A 19,826-nucleotide genomic window follows, 5' to 3' on the forward strand; every position below is an offset into this window, starting at 1 on the left:
ATGATATTGAAAAAGATCGTTGTTTTACTTGCAAAAAAAAAAAGAATTTTCAATGAACATTTGTTTCTTGGAAAAGAAAGGAGAAACATAAGATACTGAAACACTAAAGCAGTTTTAAATGAAAATTTATAAACAAAATTTTAATTTTGTAAAATTTTCTTTTGGAGCAATTTGTAATATATTCAAGCCTTGTTTCTAAAAGTAGTAATTTAAATTGAAATAGAGGCATGAAATATATTACAACATCATCTAAGCAATGCGTTTTTGACAGCACATCTTTTACACTTTATTTTACTCTAACTCTTTTTCATAATTAAAATAATATCGATGCAACTTTTAGTAACATATACGAATTATAATAAATATATGATCTCTTCCTATTCAGCAGTAGGGAATTGTAAAAATTGTCAAATTAATTTGAATATTTATTTTGTATATGTAACAATATCAAGGTGAAAACCTCTGGAAATTATTAAATTATCTAAATAAGTTATAACTCCTATGTTACTTCATTTTCAGTACTGTACCGATGATTAACGCCTAAAATATTTTTTTCTTTATTGAAAAAAATATCCGTGAAAACGCTCTCCTTTTCATATAATGCCTTACTTTTGGGATAAAACATGGTTTGAAGAAATTTCAAATGAATTTTTCAGGGTATTTTCATTTTATTAAACGTTTCATCATATGAAAATAGAAAGAAAGAAAGAAATTGGTACGATATGCGTTCAAAATCTGATTAAATTATTAAAATTTTGCAACAATTGATCCTTTTTATAAGAAAAATAGGAAATTTACTATACAATATTTAAAATTTTAACTATTTTTTCAGTCCATTAAATGAATTTTCAGATGAATGATAGAAAGTGAAAAAGACTGAATGAAAAAAAATACTATGTTAATTTAGCATTAATTTATTAGTTAAAATACATTTTTTAATCACAGAGATATTATATTTATCTGAAATATTTAATGTAAATCAAAATTTTATTGATAAAACTTCTTGAAATTCATCAAACGCCTTATGTAATGAACAATTTATAGTTTCAAACTTTTTATGGATTTCATTCTATTGAAGACTTTATTATTATTAAAATTTATGTAGATAAAAGGATTTTATAATTTTCAGCCAAAAACGTTTTTATCATGTCTTTATTAATTCAACTAATATCAAATTTCACGCAAAATACTTTAATGATAAATCTTCATAAATGAAATAAATTTTAGACAGTAGCTTCAGTGAAAACAAAAAACTTTTGAACAAGAACCATGTAAATTATTCATTTATTTGAAAATTATTGATAAAATTGAAAAAAAAGCTTTTTTATTTCATTTAAGGCTTTTCTTTTGTTTAATGAAACCTTTTAGAGCTTAATCTTATGCATAATGAAGCATAATTAATAAATACATTGTTTTAAAGCCGAAATTCCGATTGTGTACCAGTGAAGGAAGGCTCAATGTAACATTTAGGGGCAGAATTTCATGTGTGATAAAATAATTAATTAAAATTATTTACAATTATTAATACTCATATTTCTCTTTTCTTTTCAAAATTCTTTTGTTAGTATAAGATTTTTCTAAATTTTAGGAGATTTAATACGCTCTGTTGCCAATAATTTTATTTATCATGAAATTTTTATTTCATAGTTTATTTTATTAAGAATTTATTTTTTGTGAAAAACGATTAATAATAAAATGATTTAATCAAACTCACATTTTTTTCGCCCCATTTATAAGACGGAGAAAACTGGCAACTAGTTGCACCTTCTACAAAAGAATGAAAAATAAGGTGACCAAAAACTATCAACAGAGATCTACATCAGAATGTATCTTCAACTCTGTTTGGCTGAATTTCAAGTTAGGAGGAAATACTAAAAATATTTTTAAAAAAAGAGTGAAAAATACTCTTGAATTTTTCTTGCAAGTCACAAGAGACTTGTGGAAAACAGTTCTTATCGAAGAATTTTTCCCTCTTATGGATTTCTTTTTCTCTTTTTTATTCGTCCGGCACTTTTATGTTTTGCATTAAGGAATTCAAAAAACGTTTCCCTGTAATTCTGCAATAAAAGCTTCTGGAACGCTTAAGAAGCTCAAATCTTTTGAAAAAGTGCAAAAATGTTCCGTTAAAATTTCGTACTGAGAAAATTTGTTTTATATTTACATACCGTTGAATAAGAGTGTGCCGTCTGTGTATTAGAAAATGTGAATTCTTACGAATTGATCCGTAATTTGAAGAAGATAAAAAACATCGTTTAAACTTTTTTTTCAGGAGAACTTTTTTAAAATGCTAAACATTGATTTTTTTTCCTGTTACATAATATGTCAAATAATAATAAAGGGTTCAAAGAATTAATATATTAATAAAATCAATAAACAAAAAATTGTTTGTGAAAATTTTATACTGCCTTAAATGAACATGAATTCTGATTTAAGCATTACTGAATTACAAATCTAATTACCTTTTGTACATAACCGCTCATTAAATATGCCTTGATTCCTTTTTAAAAATGCCGTATGATGTAAAATGTCTAAGCCACTATGTCGAAGGAGTTGTTTGATGCTATATCTATCTATTTTAAATATATCAAGATTTATAATTTTGATTTTAAATAAATACGTTTGATTGAACGCAAAATCATTCATATTGCCAAATTTTAAAAAAACTCTTATGTTGCGTTTTAAAAATTTAATACCATGTATTGAAATGGAAATTTTAATAAATCAAAAATACTAATGCCAAAGCTCATTCCAAGAACATCGTCGCTGCAGTTAAATAATTTCCGAAAGGAAGTGCTTCATTTTACAGCGGATTTATTAAAAAGAAATCATAAACTATTTCAAAATTGCTGAAATTTAGGATTTAACAGACTGAAAACATAAAAAGTCTAAATTTAACTACTGAAAAATGAAAATGTGTTGACATTTTCCACAAAAGTCAGCTTCACAAGCACTTTTATTTTCTATTAATAATAAATAGATTATTAGATTATTTTCTTTTCTTTGATTAGAAGAAATATATATTAGTAGAGCTGTAAAAAGGAAATTGTAGTTTAATCTTACGTTATTTGCTCATCCTATAAAAAAAAAGAAAGAAATTCTGAAGGTACTATTTTTATATATCTATGAGGAGAAAGTTTATTCTTGATTTTGTTTTTGATTAGAAGACATTATTCCACTAATTTATGATAAAAATTTTCTCACACCGTCGCTATAGAACTTCTATAATTTCAGAAACAATTTCTTAATGAACATAGTAGATACTATTTTCAAATTGTTCATGTGAAATAGGATAATTAAAAATAAAAAAGTACTAAAATGGAATTAAGATTTAAATCGAAAGATTGAAATAAAATTAACTCAGATAAATGATCCATTAAACGCGAGTAGGCTTTAAAAATTGAGGAACTGTTGCATATTCAATTTAAATGGTAATCAAGTACGATATTTTTCATCAATTAGATATAAAAGATAAAAAAAAAAGGAAACTAATAGTTTTTTTAAGGCAATTTAAAAAATTGAAAGAAGAACCGATTCCATACTTGTTAAAGATTTTTATTGAAATTATTAACTGCAATTTTGATAGACAATGATAAAAAAATTTTAGTGGAATTAAATTTAGTATTTGTTTTAATTAACACATACAATCCGTGAAATACCAGAAAAAGAGAGGTTTGATTTTAAAGTGCCATTGCTAAATCCGATAACTCAAGAAATTTAGTTTCCCGTCTTATTTTTATCGTACTAAAAATTAAGATTTAAAAAAAATGAAAAAAAGCTTATTTTCTGGAAATTAAAACTTAGCCTAATGAATACGAAATTCTGTATCAAAATAATCAAGTTAGTAAAAATTTATATTCTGAGGCTAATATTTTGATTTCAAGAATTTATTATTTTTAATTTCGCCATTTTTAAAAAAATTATAAATTTATATTGAAAAGGAATAATTGCCAATTCTTTTTTCTTTCTAGTAGAAATTTCATCAGTATTAAAATTTAATTATGTATATAAAATATTGAAAAAATAATATGTACAGATAAACTTAATATGCACTTATAAACTTACAGATTATAATTAAATTGTCAAAAAAAACTATTAAAATTGAAGTCCATTTTTCATTTATAGAAGTAAAGAATTAAAAGCATGTACTTATCCCAAATTTCATTATAGCATTTCCTTATCAATTAAAATGGAAATAAATTATCAGAAAATGAAATTAAGAAATTCGCCAAAGAAGTATGCTAGTTTTTCAAATCTTTTCAATAAATTTTAATGAGAATTTAAAATAAAAAAATGAAGAATCAAATTAACGACTATTAAAAACGTATTAAAATCTAAAAATTTTAATTTTTTTTATCGTGGCGATATTTAATTTATAAAATGTACTACTTCAGAGCAATATGCCAATTTTATGATAAAAAATTTAATGATTTCGCATTTGTTTTCTCAATTATTAAATTATATCAGTTATTTTTTTAATCTATCTTGTATTATATATGACAATATACATATAATTATTTGTGAATACCATAGAAATCAATTAGTTTATTGCAATGCTTATTATTATTATTTTTTGATTTACGAGTCTGCCATAGAAAATAAAAAAATGCAAAATGTAGTGATTACTGAATTCTATGCTTGATTTTATAAAGTTAATACCAACGCTTGTTCATTTCGCAAATGCATTCCAAAAAAGTTTTGGTTTTGATTTAAATATCAAATAACTTTGCGAGTTTGTAATTACAGACTTCTTTATATAACTGAAGTTTGAAAATGAATCGACTTGCTTTACTGTTTGAAAACCAAAAAAGTCGTTGAGCTATTTACAGCTTTATCAAAGAACTCATTCATTTTCAACACTATATCTTAAATCAAATACTTTTGCAATTTAACTGTAATATTTGATGTGTTAAGATAAGTATTTTATATATTGCATACTAGAATATTAAGTTGTGTCTTCGTAATATAAGAAGAAATATTTCTTTTCAACGAGTTTTTTTGCCTTTAAAAATGTTATTCAAAAGCATTTTTGAGAGATCATAAAACTATCTTTCAGTTTAAAAAAAAACTCTAAATGATATCAGTAATTATATTTTATGCCACATGAATCCATAAATGTACTACTGGAAAAATTATGATTTTATACACTTTCCTTTAAGTTATATTTTGCAAATATTCTTGACTCTAACATTTAAGCATGAAAAAAGAAAGAAAAGAAAACCCATCATAATTCGCATCTCAACCCATCTGCAACAGAAAATGACCATTTTGGATTTCATTATTTAAAAGCAATATAATCATAGCCTAAGTATTGTTTCTTCATCTCATAATCTAAATGTAACTAATCAATAACCATCTCAAGGAAGTATCGTGCGTTGTTTGTATAATTTGCCCTTGAAGTAATATTAAAGGTTTTTGATATTGAAAACTTCATAACCAAGACAGTTTTACTCGTAACAATGTAGAAAATTTTTCTTAAATTGTTAATAATTGGGCAACAATATTTTACTAAATATAAATAATAGAACTAATAGTTTGTATAAAAAGTTAGGGGTTGTCATTTTTCTAGTTATTTATTAGTTGACTCAAACAATATAAAATTCAATTTGTTATGTGATTTAGAGCATTTTTCAGATTTGAAATATATATCTACCTCCAGCGGTTTCGAAATTCGTTATTAGACCACTATTGTAAGGGATTTGCGGATTTGAAGGATAGATTGCGGAGTACTTGAATTCGAAGTTCTTAACCTCCAGACTTAACACTATTGTAGAAAAAATACCAAATAGGTGCAATTATATGGAAAAAAGATATTGATTGTTGAAGAAAGTAAAGAGTCAAGTTACTTAATATTGAAAATGTGGAAAAGCGGAGTGAATAAAGACCGTAAAATAGGGAGAAAAAACAACAAAATTACATAAAATCATAAAATATAATTTATATTTATTCGACAAAATCGGGCCGAAAAAGGTCGTATACCTGGCAAAGCAAAGAGATAACTGAAATCTATAAAAGAGTGAGAGTATAGTATATATTAGTTGCTAAGAACCAATCAGGGAACGGGTGAATGGAGGGGCGTGACTTTGATTGTATGGTCCCTCTGTAGTTATTTGATTGAAAATTTTAATTTGAGTCGTTATTTAAAAACAATCAGCATCGTTTATCTTCATTTCCTGCAAAAAAATCTCTGCAATTATCATTCATTAACGAAGGATTACTTTAAAGACTCAAAAAAACCTTCATCAAATGAAAACTTAAAAAAAATTTTTAAGTAAACATTCGCCTTTTACAGCGATTGATGAAAAAATCGATATCTCATTTAATGTAGGGCATAATCGATAACACCTAAGTGCTTTTTAATTCCAAGTTTGTGAAGCTTTGATCCAACTGAGAAGTGATTCCCATATCTAGATATAAATCATTTAAGCTACTTTCTAAAGTAATTAGTCTTTAAATGTTTTCTGTTTCTGAATTTTCATTATTTCCTTTCAAAATATTGTATTTTATCAATAGAATTCAATATTATGAAATCTTTGGAATTCTATGGACTTAATATGTAAGCCTGTAAACAAAGAAAAAAATGTGCAAGAAGTCTGCTGGTATGACATCTGTACCAACCTGTAAAGAAAACCCGAGTGCATTGACTGTTTTAAAGTTTGGTTAATAAAATCCTTTGCTTCCAGAAAACGTGCACATTCAATATAAAGATATTTTAGAGAAACAGTTTCTCCGTTTTTCAAATTCTGAAATTTGTTGAAAAGAATGCGCTTTGGATAAGGGCCAAATAGGGATGTTCATATAATGCTCCAAATGATTTATGAAATCTAATGTGGTATTTTTAAATTTTATTTACTTTCTCCTTGAGACTTTTTCTGTTAAAAAAATATATATATGATTTTCAGATAAAATGAAGTTAGATTTAGAATTTCTCATGCTATATTTTAGTTGCATATAAGGCTATATCAGTTGATCACCTCAAATTTATTCCTTAAGAGACTATTGAAAAGAAAGTTTTCATTTTTTGGGTTATCTTTAATGTTTCGTGGAGACAGCAAATCATAGATTGCAAAAGTTAAATTCACATCCGTAGGAATATGTAATAAATTTAAAATGAAGGCAGAAAAGTTTCAGTTCTTGTCAGATGTATAAAAATATCGTGTTTGTACGTTTTAAGCATGCAACTATATAAAATACTAAAGTTTTTTGAAAAAAAAAAAAAAAAAAAAAAGAAAAAAAAAGAACTTTTGGGGGGTTTTGATAAATATTATTTATGGTAAGGGCATTGTTCTTGGATGTTTCCACTTTTCTTAACAATATTACTTGTTTCTGAACGTTATTTGTTCACTCTTTCAGTATGTTTGTGAAAGGAATTGTATCATTGCCTGCGTGATAGAAATTAACTATTAATAAACGCCATGCTGCGAGGCAAAGTGCTGCTGCTTTTGGAAAAAAGTATTCACAACGACTTCACTTTCTTTGACAACCTGAACTATTTACTTTCGAAATGGTGCTGATCTGTATTATTTATTGACTTTGTCATAAAATAAATGTTATTGTGCTAAATAAGCTATCGCTGATTTGGGAAAAATATTCATAACGAATCCGTGATGACATATTAGTTGCTCTGTCGACATGGTACTGGATATTTTTTGATATCAAAAAGAATGCAGTTTTCACTTTTCATTACTAAAGACTAATTGCTGGGATGTAGATTTTTTTAGTAAAATTCTGCTTATTTAAATTAAAAGAAAACTATTGCATGCTTTATCTATGAGAAAATCTGCCACACTTTTAAACAAAGATATCCTAATCAATAACATATTATTTACATTTATTACAGGAACTTGTTACACTCTGAGGTACATGTCTGCGTTTAATGTTCACGTTCCATAAGAAGTGGCCAACTATTTTTCTTGCAGTTTTATTCAAATTCAAATGATTTGCTATCCAATATTCTTCATATGAATATTTGCTATTTTATAAAGGACAAAAAATTTAATAATTATCATAAAGTGAATAGTTTTATATGTTGTAACTTTTTCAATCACACATATGACTGCCAATCTTGTTAATATTACGATGAATCAAATATTGCTTCTCTGTTTTCATAACTAATATTTCTTTTTAAAATCTAATCTTTTGGACATGTCTATCCTTTATGTATTTTGTTGAATTTAAGCTATTTTCTTATTGTTATTTGTACATTATGTTTTGAATTTGTCGCAGGAAGTGGCTTGTATGCCCTGAAATTCTAGCCAAATTAATTTTCACAGAACAATTTACATTTGTTTCTAATTATTCATAGAAGAGCATCATGAGTTCATAAATGTGGAATTTTCAGATAATTATGAAAGCTTTTGTTTCCCTGGTGAATATTGCAATATTAGGAGTAACTTTCATTCCAAAGATGAAACTTTCTTCCTACGGGAACGGTAGAGCCGTGGTAATATCAATATAACTGAGTTTCAGTCGTGGCCTTTAAGACTAAAAAAATTACCGCCTTTAGTTATTATGAAGGCAGTCCCTTATAAATTCCCATATGTAGCAGGGGTAACTCATTCCTGGTTACATAACTGGTGAATGGGGAAGTATTCATTTTTCTGTCTTAGCCAAACAAATCAAACTGCATGAAACAATTTCCATTTCTTTTTCTTTGTATAATACGTTAATTCCTAGACAGCAAATTATCCGTTTCCAAGCAGTACGCTATATATTTGGAACTCAAAAAGGGTGAAATATTCTATTCATATATTCTCCATCACGGAAATAATGAAATAAGTGACGAGTCACCGTCTTCACATTCAAAGTGAATTGAAGAAAATAGTTTAATAAAAATAGAGCAAAAGAGATATATTGAAACTTGAAACTGTAAGCCAGTTCATTTATTCGTAAAGGACATAACACATATGTTGCCAAGTTGTGAAAATTTTAAAAAAATTAAAACAATATGAAAAATATTAAAAGTGGCAAAAAAATGCGAGGAATTGAGAACACTAACAATATATTTCACAAATTTTTTTCTGCAGACGAGGTTTCCCATATTCTAACCATGGCAAGAAGTGAAAAAGATGCATATAGTGCTTTATTAAAATTCACAATTGATAATCTTTTTTTTATTCTTTAATTTGGGTAAATTGCATACAAATAAAAAACCGCTATAATCTGGAACAATCTTTGAAACTGGAACAAATAATCAAAATCGCAATTGTCTTAGATTGTACGCTTTATGTATTACAAATATCAGGCGGCTGAGTTAAGAGTATATTGCAAAAATCTGTTTTCTTAAAATTGGCAATTCATAAATGGTAATTTTCCTTAAATTATCAATTTATAAAACGCAATTCACATAAAATTGCCAATTTATAAAAGGTCAATAATATCAAAAAATATTCTTGATTTATAAAAGAATTCTGTCATTTTAGAATTATTAAATGAATTTGAATTCTGGCTCTTTTTACTAAGAATGAATTTTTGGTGTTTTTTCATACACATATATCAATAAATTTTTATTTTAATTGAAAGCAAGTGCTTTGAGTTTCTGGAAATCTAATTAATTTTCTTTCAGTTCAAATATTGACATTAAAATTGAAATTGCCAAATCCACCTTTGAGGAAACTGGGAAAAGCTCAATTGAGGCGTAAGAATAATAAATAATGACTGATGAAATAATTCTTGGGGAAAACGTATGCAATCGTTATTTTTAATGATTAGATAGAAATTTAATGCCGATTAATGAGCTGAAGTTTACTACTTTTCATGCAAAAATAGTGAGCTTCTGTTTAAAATTACGAAATATTTAAATTCCTATCATTATTTTCTCTTCTGTATTGACTAGTAGGAAAACAAAGAAAACATAAAATTAAATCAGCGTATATTACTGCGCTGAAATATAGAAAATATGGATGTCAAAGCAAGGTCATGAAGCCTCTGGTATAGACACTATATCTAAATTGAATTTCATTGATTTTTGAAATACATTTTAAATTTTTTAATAGTTAATATGAGTAATTCTCGCTTTTATTATGTTTTCTTAACTTTATATATATATTTTTATAATCCAGGACATTAATGAAAACTGTTTAAAAATCTTTATCTATTCATTCGTTTTTACTTTATGCCTTAATATATTTCATAATTAATTTATTATTTTGAATATTATGGGGCTTTCTATCCAATTGTCTCTTAAATTAATTCCAGGCTGAGACTGTGATATGAATTAACAGTAATCAATTAAGTGGCAATTACGTTCTGAAAATATAATAATATTGCAGTTTTATCGGTAACACACTGCTGTACAAAATTTTAGATCTTGAGTTCACTTGAAGGTAATTTAAAAAACTGATTATAAAAATTCAATCTAAATATTAAAGAAATGAAATAAAATAAAAGCCTGCAAAAGCCTTTTTGTTAGATTTGATAGCATTTAACACCATCTCAAAAGTAATTAATATAATGATTAATATATTAGTGAATACATTTTTTTTATGTCTTTTGGTTAGTGATACAAATTTATAATCATATAAATAAAGTAAGAAATGATAATTTATTTGACGCTCTTATGCCAAGAGAATGAAATTGAAGATTCGCAGACATTTCCTACACAGCATTTAATGATATATTTGCTATTATACTACAGGAGCATATGATTGACTTTTTATGAACTCTTTAAAGTCGGAAATCCAAAACAGAACAAATGAACTACTAAGAGAATTTTAAAACTTGAATGATTTCTTGAATGAAAACTTCAATAAGAGAAATAAATTTAGCATTAAAAAAACACTTATCAGTATGCTAGCTAGCAGAATCTTTTAAAACTATTTTCTGGCTTTTTGTGTTTAATTTATAATTCATTATTATAAAAATTATGGAATCATGAAAGTAATTTGTTTTAATGTATCCTCCATCAAAAATTAATTAAATAAATCGATTTATTAATAATGGAGTGCCGAAAATGTTAAAATAGTGTGCTGACATCTAGAACATATAACTGTGCGAAACTCCCGATTCTTTGAGCACACAACTATCAGATCTATGTCCATTAATATCGTCATAAAACATCTAATCATTATAATCATGAACCAAGTCAAATTAAAAGTGTGCTGGCAGAATATTAGGAAAGCCTTTCACACATAATTAAGTTAAGAAAAGTTCTTAGAATGTCGATATATTATGTAATTTCTTATAAATTAATTATTGAGATAACTTAATTGCCTTAGGAATAAAAACTTATTCGTCCCCAGTGAATTAGTATCCCTATTTCAATATCTTTTGATATAACCATATGCATTAATTCAGATAAATGTTAGGAATTTTAATATCTAATTGACTAAACTTGAGCTTTTTAACACTTATAAAATGCTGAATAAAGGATTTTTGTAGTTATTCATAAAAGATTCCAAATTTAAATTTAATGACCTTTCTTCAAAAGATTCCCTTTCAAATTCTAATTAGCGAACTTCTGAATTTTAATTTTTTGCCTTAAGGCTATTCTGAAAAATGGCGCCTTTTTGCAAAACAAAGGATTTTCCGAGTATACTTTCATCGCAAAATCCCACGCAAAGTTTCCTATTTGCTTCTTCCTTTATGCTTCTTGAAAAGCTAAATGAAAAACCAGTTTTCTAGACAAATATTTTGCGAGATTTCTCAAGCACTTAGGAGCCAACCGATAATGACTTTCTTTAATATCTGCTTGATTTTTCTTGTGGAAAGTTTTTTCTTTCTTTGCAGATTTTCCAGGAAATTCTTTATTCATCCTTTTTATTGTTCTGCTATTTTTTTTCCTTTCCTTTGTGGTTGAATTATTTGGAATAGTTTAGTTTTGTTGCGGCAGTTTATCTTACATATTATTAGCAGAATTTTCAAATGTTTGATAATGGGCATGTATTTAAAAAAAAAAAACAATTTTTCTTTAATCAGTGAGGTATGTATTATCGCATGAAAAAGCAAATCACTTCGGGCATTCTTTTGTGAATTCGAGCCGTTATGCAAATGTGTTGAAATATTCAGGTATGTTTTGAGTTTCTTTTATAACAAGATATTTAAAAAAATGATTGTAACCATTAAAATATTTGACCTTCAGAGTTTGACGGTCAAATGCGTTATGACCATTTCTTTTCATATTTTTTTTATATATTACCGTCTGTTTGTTTCATACCGTCCCTAAAATAAAAAGGAAAAAAAAAAACATTAAAAAAATATACCTATTTTTGTACATGATAATAAAAACACAGTATGAGCTGGAGAACTGAAATTAGGATAAGTGACTTTCCGTCACTTGATACTGATACATTTAAATGAATTCCTTCTGTATGAAGTTTGTCTGTCTGTCTGCTCGCCCGTGAACATGTGAGCACGATAAATCAAGAACAAGACGAATAAAATTTAACTATAATCAGACATTTTTTTAAATAAATGGATTTTGTTGACACGACATACTAATAGTTTATGAAGCATTTTTCACTCTGAAATAGATGACTTTATAAAGATAAAATAGAATTTAAATCTACAGAATCCAATATAGATATAAATCTATAGTGGATTTCTGATAGAGGTTTATCCTTCATATCCAAGATAAATAAAATGCATTCTAAATTTTCTTAAAAAATGTAGCCATATTCTTCAATCTGATTAACTGATTCATTTATCAATTCTTAAACAAATCTTAAAATATCGTTTGGCATTTAATAAAGAAAAATTAAAGGACAATTCTTTTTTTCTGTTTTTAGAAGTTCTATTTTCAAACAAAATTTGAGAAACGGTTAATGGAATAGAATGAGAAGGGCTGAATTTTAAGATTAGTTTTTTTTAAATGTTCGTTGCGTTTGCTTCTGTTATCATTTTAAAACATTTATCTTTTATAAAGTCTGATTTTTTTATATCAACTCTTTTTCATACAATTATATTAAGATTAAATAAAAGAATTTGTTTTAGAAGTTCAATACAGTAATAAAAGAAACGTTTTTTTTATTAATTAGAGAAATATTTCTTAAATTATAAATTCAATAACTGATAATCAACGAAGATATGTCTTCTTTCTGATAACTATGGAACAACCTATAAAATTAAATATTTTTATTTTTATGTATAATCAAATAAACTCAAATGATGTGGGAGATCCATAATTTAAATAGATGTTTAAATTAAGTGGTTATAACTTGATAAATGTATGCACTTGAAAGCAGTATTTTATCTGAAAAATTTAAACTGAAAAATCCCTTATCTTTATGTCTAGACCCATGGGTTTAATAAAAGAGATAGTAAACTGTATTTTTTGGGGGAATTAAACTAAAGTCTATAAAATATCCAAACATGGTAAAGTTCGTATTACAGGATAAAAAACACTACACAAAGAATTTAAATCCAAATGAATGAAAAAAAAATTTTTTTAGTAGTATCTATAGATAAACAATTTTTCTTGAAAGTATAAATTTACAAATAAAAAGGTATAAAAATAGATCAGCGATTGTTAATTAAAATAAAAATTTACGAAAAAAAAGTCTTAAAAAATAAATCAACAATTTTTCTTAAATGTAAAAAATTACGAAAAAAAGTCTTAAAAAATAGATCAACAATTTTTCTTAAATGTAAGAATTTACGAAAAAAATGTTTTAAAAAAAGTAGATAAAAAATTATTCTTAAAAGTAAGAATTTACAAATAAAAGTTCCAAAAATTAGATCAATTATTCTTAAAAGTAATAATTTACGAATAAAAGGTCCAAAAATATATCAGTAATTATTCTTAAAAGCAAGAGTTTACGAATAAAAGATCTAAAAAAAAGTAGATCATTTTTTCTTAAAAATATGAATTTCGAATAAAAAGTCTAAAAAAATAGATCAACAATTATTCTTAAAAGTAAGAATTTACGAATAAAAGGTCTAAAAAAATGCTGAAGACAGAAAAATGTCTATACACATATCTTGTCTAGTCTTGTTCCTACAATCACTTACAAAACCATTCAGTCTTGCTTTCTAACTTTTTCTTTTTATTAGAAATGTAAACTACAGTGAAATAAATTCATTCGAATTTTTCTATGCTATCTTGAATATTTTATAAGCAAAATGTCAAATTTCATTCGATAATTTGAATTTATTTCATTTAATTAGTTGTCAAAATTGAAATTTCTAGAAAAAAGGCTTTTATTTCTGAAAAATTATTATTTAAAAAATATTCGTACACTGCGTCCTCTAAAATCGTAAGTAAATAATTTTTAAAGTCTTTCATCCATTCCAGAACTTTTAATAATTGAAGTCAATCGAAAAAGAATAAAAATCCTTCACTTATTCAAAATGCACTGAACATATGAGACGTGAATAATATCGTTCATTTCGAAATTGCATTAACCCTTTCTAGGGCCGTGGGAAGTATGCTTCCCACCAAATTTATGAATCTTTGAATGAATTTATGTAGGTTGGCATAAGTTCTGACAAAATTTTTTAGAAAGACAGAAACTTAGATGCTTCGGTCCTTTATCTTTGATACTTAATTATTAATTAACCAAATTAATTAATTAACCAATCAAATAAAATGTATCTAATAAGTTAAATGAATCCCTTTTCTTATTCTAATTTCATTCCTAAAAATATTTTAACATAATATAACTAGAAAAAAATGACCCTTTAAAGGGTTAAACAATTTAATATCAGAGTATTCTATGTTCACTTATTTTTTATTGAAATTATTATTTTTATAATTAATAAAAATTTTATTTGAGATAACTATCGATTTTATTTTTAGATTCCTATAGTTATTAATATTTTTATATGAAATCGCTTTTCGCTGTGGCCCAATCAGCTTCGAATTAACCAAATGTTACTGTATTTTAAGTCCTCAGAAATTTCATAGCCATCTTATACAATGAATGAAAACCTTGGCTTTTCTTTTCGTGTTCTAATTTTTTAAAAAATCTGACAATTCTTCATTTATTTATATAGGTCTTTTAAAGGCAGTTTAAGATTCGAAAGTGTGACATCCGTTTGAAACACTTCTAAAACTCTCACGATCCATCCATATCATTAAGATAACAGAAGAGTTAAATCCTAAACCGCTCCATTGTTATTTTGTTGGCAAAGTGCTGCGGGCAGCGATTTAGTCTTGAGTTGGCAGCATTCCACGTCGTATGATAAATATCGCGGGCACTTCATGTTCGCAGTATAATTGGCATTAATGAATGTGTTTTACAACACCTATTACCATATCATTTTGTAGTACACGAGCGATGATGTTTATGTTAGTTTTGTCTTGTTTAAATTAAGTACTTAGGTGATAAAATAACAGTTATTTTATGCTTAGACTATTTCAGCATAGATTTGTAAATGATAAATGGAAAATTTAGTTTCACGGTAATCATTTATTTATACTTTAGTGTATTTTATTTAGTTTTGAAGTATAAATTGAATAGTTTATAAATTTTTATAATACTGTCTTTAAATGACACCGGTTTTTAATCTTTTAACCACTTTTTTATTAATTTTTTATTTAAAATTGAAATGCTTGCAATTTTTGCATAATAAAAAATACTTTTTATCTTTAGATTTATACTAGAATGTATATTGCAGAATTATTTTAAATGTAGATTATAAAAACTGATTTCCTAAGAATAAAAGATATACTTTATTCTATCGATGCAATAACAAAAGTAAATCAAAAACCATAATAATTTTCTTATATTACAGAGCAAATCGTAACTTCATAATCTTAATGATTAATATATAAATTTATAGCTTAAATTATCGAGAATGCTAAGAAACCACCATTTCATATGATATTTAATAACAGCTTTCACATTTACTCTGTATTTCCATTTTATCATAAAATGTTCTGAAATTTTTTAATTCTATTTACTTTGAAAAAGGATTTTCGCAATGAACCAATATTTAAGTAAATAAATTCTGATTTTAAGACCAAACAAATATCATCATTACAATATCTATTGCCTAATCATTTCAAAAATAGATTATAAAAATTTATTTGTTAATATTAAAAGATACTTTATTTCGTCCATGCAATAGCAAAAGCATGTGATGTACATTTGTTTAGAGCTCATTTTGATTCATAAAACTCTATTAAAAGCTTTTCTACTTTAACCATTAGTGAGCAAATAATATTATAATGAGAAATAAGATGAAAAGATAATGAAATATTATTATTAAAATCGTCATGTATTTAATACTCTGTCTTTAAGGGTTTCGCTTTTAAAGATAAAATACATATCTTTAAATATTTATCTGATAAATAGATATATCATATAAATATAGATATATCTTAAATCGTCTTATAAATAGATAGATAAAATACATATCTTTAAATATTTATTTTTAAATCTTAAACAATAGATAGTATATTAAATAGATAATATGTTAGTATTTTATCCTTCAGGAAATGTAAGTTAAATTAAATTCCAAAAGGCAATTTTTTTCGCTGGCTTTAACCGTAGCTTCCTAAAATCATCGTATGTGAAAATCAAACTTAGAGTTATTAGGATATATCCTTAAACTTTCATTGTAACAATTTTTAATGTATGTTTTTCTTATATTAATACCTATTAAGAAATAAAAAAAAACAATTACAATCATTTTATTTAATTAGTTAGTGGCTTTTTATAAATCTTCAGCATTTCAAAATTTTAACTTAATTCAAGCAATTTTTATGTGGATATTATTTTTTAAATAACTATATCTATTTCTTTATTCACAGATGGTAATTTTCAGTATCATAAACATTAATTTAAACTATATACTATTGTTTAAATTAAAATTATATAAGTGATATATTTAAAATATTAATGTATTATTCATACTTCAAATTTGAAACTTATTACTTTCTGTAGAAACTTAAAGACGTGTTTAGAAAAACTTTTTAAAGATATGAGCATGATTTCTTAAAACTGTGAAATCAGGAAATTATATTTATAACCATAAGAAAACAATTTTAACAATCAATTCAAGCAAATTTTATATCAATGTCATTTTTTAAGATTAAATACATCTTCTTTAGGCCATTTATTTAATATTCTGAATTTTTCTTCAAGTTTAGAACATATATTGATTACTTAACAGCAAATAGTTGATAGTTTCTTAAAAATTTGAGTTTTAGCATGTTTTATTAAACAATTTGATTAAAATGAAAGTCAATTACTTAAATTGCATGAATCTAAATCTAGATTTGATATAAACAATTTCTACAAGAAAACTTGCGTTTTTATTATCAGTTTTAACCAACCTGTTTCTAATGCTACTAATAAAAAATTAGTACAGAGAATAAAGCTTGCAATATCATTATATTCATTTTTATTAAAATTTAATTTAGTTCTTTCTAAAAATTCTCTGAATTTTAATTGTGAATTACATTTTCAAAACTTATCAGTTAAAAGTAACTGATACAATACAATGGAATGTAAGAATTTTTATAAGGCATTCTTAATAAATGTATTAATACAAATACAATTAAATGTTATGAAGAAGATTTTTTAAAATTATTTATGATATATTTGAGCATGCATAAAAATCATATTAACACAATATAATGTGACTTCAAAGAATAAAGTAATAAAGCTATATAATTTCATGTTATTAATATCTAGAGTGTAATAAAGAAATGCGAGTTTAAAAGATAAAGTATTTTTCCAAATCAAGAACTAAAAAATAATTCTCGAGAACAAAATTGTTTTTAAATATGAGAGTTCATGCCAATGTTATGTAAAGTTACAGATAAATGTTCAATAATTAAAAGGAAAAATTACATTTAACATTCGCTTTAGAATTTTAGACAAAATGAGTAGCAATATTTTAACTATGGTGGAAAAAAAATGCTTGTTTAACAAATGTTCATGGATGCAAGAATTAAACCAATTAAAACACTTAAAAATTAATAATTATAACCAAATTTAGTAGTAGATGATACTTATAAAATTTTAAAATTAAAAAAAGTGGAAATATTCCCCAAGAACTCGTTAATACTTTTAGTAGGACGGTAGCCATAGCAATAACCTTGTAGCAAAGAAACAGCTCCGAAAGGTCAAATGAAACACGGGCAACGGAATCCCGGCAGGACAATTCATACTTACCAGCATGTTGCCACGGCTCTTTACCTAATATCTTCCCGCAAGAATCGTTTTCAAACAGCAGAAAGTAATTATTTACACAATTCGAGATCGGGACAAATAGAAGCGAAGCTATTTAATTAAACGGGGCAAAAACCAAGCAGCCCTTCAGAACGTTCTCCGCTCCTTTTAGATCGAACAAATCAATAAGTCGAGCGCTTACCGGTGAGAAGATTTCGCGAATTTTGCGCGCTCTGGCAGAAAGTGAGGCACACATATGTTCCTAGGAAGCGCCGGGAGGCAAATTCAAGTACAACTAATGGTGCGGATGGCAAAAAAGGCAAGAGAAAGCGATGCAAGAAGTGGGATTTTTCCATACCTGCTCGTGTTCCCTGTTGTCGGTGGTCGCCATATTGGGAAGAGTGGAATTCTGGATCTGACGCTGCTCTCTCGGTTCGCGGGTCCTTTATAAATGTGGGAGGGTGTTCGGCGTGACGTCACGGGAAAAGATGGCGGTGGAGACCGCAAGGCTGTGACGTCAGCTCCTCCTGGAACTGTCCGCCCCGGCCGAGGAAGAGGGAATCGCCCCCTTGCCTTAATGACAGCCCCCTAGTATCTCGTATCGATATTTGGAATTCTTAAAACTTCAGTTTAAACACTGTAGAAGATTTCGAGATTCAAAAAATTAACGACGTGTTCATTTTACGAGAATCATGAAATTACGAGAATCATGAACTTTGTATTGTTTCCCACGGAACTCAAGCCATGCACCTACCTACATAGATACGAAATATTTCATACTCAATTTTATATGTACTTCGATATAGTTTGTGAAATATATTTTGGAACTAAGCTGCAAATGATATCTTAATCGAAATTCTTGGACAGAAATAACTAAAAACATTCTTTCAATCATCCTCTTTCATGCTTTTGAAAGGCTATGAATTAATTTTTTTCTAACTTCTTAATTTATATATTAGAAATGAAAATAAAAATATTTATTATATTGACTATATACTAATTATATTGAATTTTCGATTATCTCTTTTTATAATTGAAATTTGGGTAATTGGCAGAATATTTCCCAGCCATATTTTAAACCTAATATAAAATACAGATGAAACTATAAGATTATACATATCACAGCTAGTAATAGTTTAATAGAAAAGGAAATTGGAATATTTACAAAAAAATTCTGAACTTACTCTATCGAACATCGATATTTTTATTCATGAAAGATAATAACTAAAGTTGCATATGTATTCTGATTTTTTTTAAATCAAATAATATAAAATATAAGATAGATGTAATAAAAATATAATATTTTTAATAAAAATGCAAAATATGTCGAATGATTGTCTTTATAATAAGCATATACATAGCTGGCGACATTGTCTATAATTTGCATCCTAACTTTTTATCTAAGATTTAAAAATTATAATCTTTACAATTTTTTCATCTTAAAATTGTAAACACAGTTTAATAACTAGCCGTATAAATCATATCGCTAACACAAAATTACATGCATTTTGTTTGAGGCTAAATATTATATGTTTTTATATGCTTCTTATAATAATGTGGAAAATATGAATCTTAGTCTTAAAAAATATATATCTGAGTATACTTGGTCTAAAATAAATCAAGCAGAGATATAAAATCGTCTCTATTCGTTTCGAAGCAGATTAGCTCTTCGTGTATTCCGATTTATTTTGCGCATTCAATGCATAATAATGGTAATAAAGTTGCCATTTAGTTCTATACAATTTTAAATGTACATATGAAGAAACTTTT

At 26.0% G+C, this 19,826-nt stretch overlaps 1 protein-coding gene across 3 annotated transcripts in view; it reads right to left on the bottom strand.

Moving 5' to 3' along the window:
• Positions 1–18,497, bottom strand: part of LOC129957470 (sodium/potassium-transporting ATPase subunit alpha-like) — a 173,154-nt gene extending 154,657 nt beyond the window's left edge. For 2 of the 3 annotated variants that reach the window (XM_056069789.1, XM_056069790.1), the window contains exon 1: positions 18,415–18,497. The gene's annotated coding sequence lies outside the window, so the exon portion shown is untranslated. Of the gene's footprint in view, positions 1–18,059; positions 18,204–18,414 lie in introns of those variants that run through there. The other variant, XM_056069791.1, reaches the window with a different exon arrangement.
• Positions 18,498–19,826: the final 1,329 nt, after the last annotated feature.

Source organism: Argiope bruennichi, chromosome 11, assembly GCF_947563725.1.
Source record: "Argiope bruennichi chromosome 11, qqArgBrue1.1, whole genome shotgun sequence".
Taxonomy (NCBI): domain Eukaryota; kingdom Metazoa; phylum Arthropoda; class Arachnida; order Araneae; family Araneidae; genus Argiope; species Argiope bruennichi.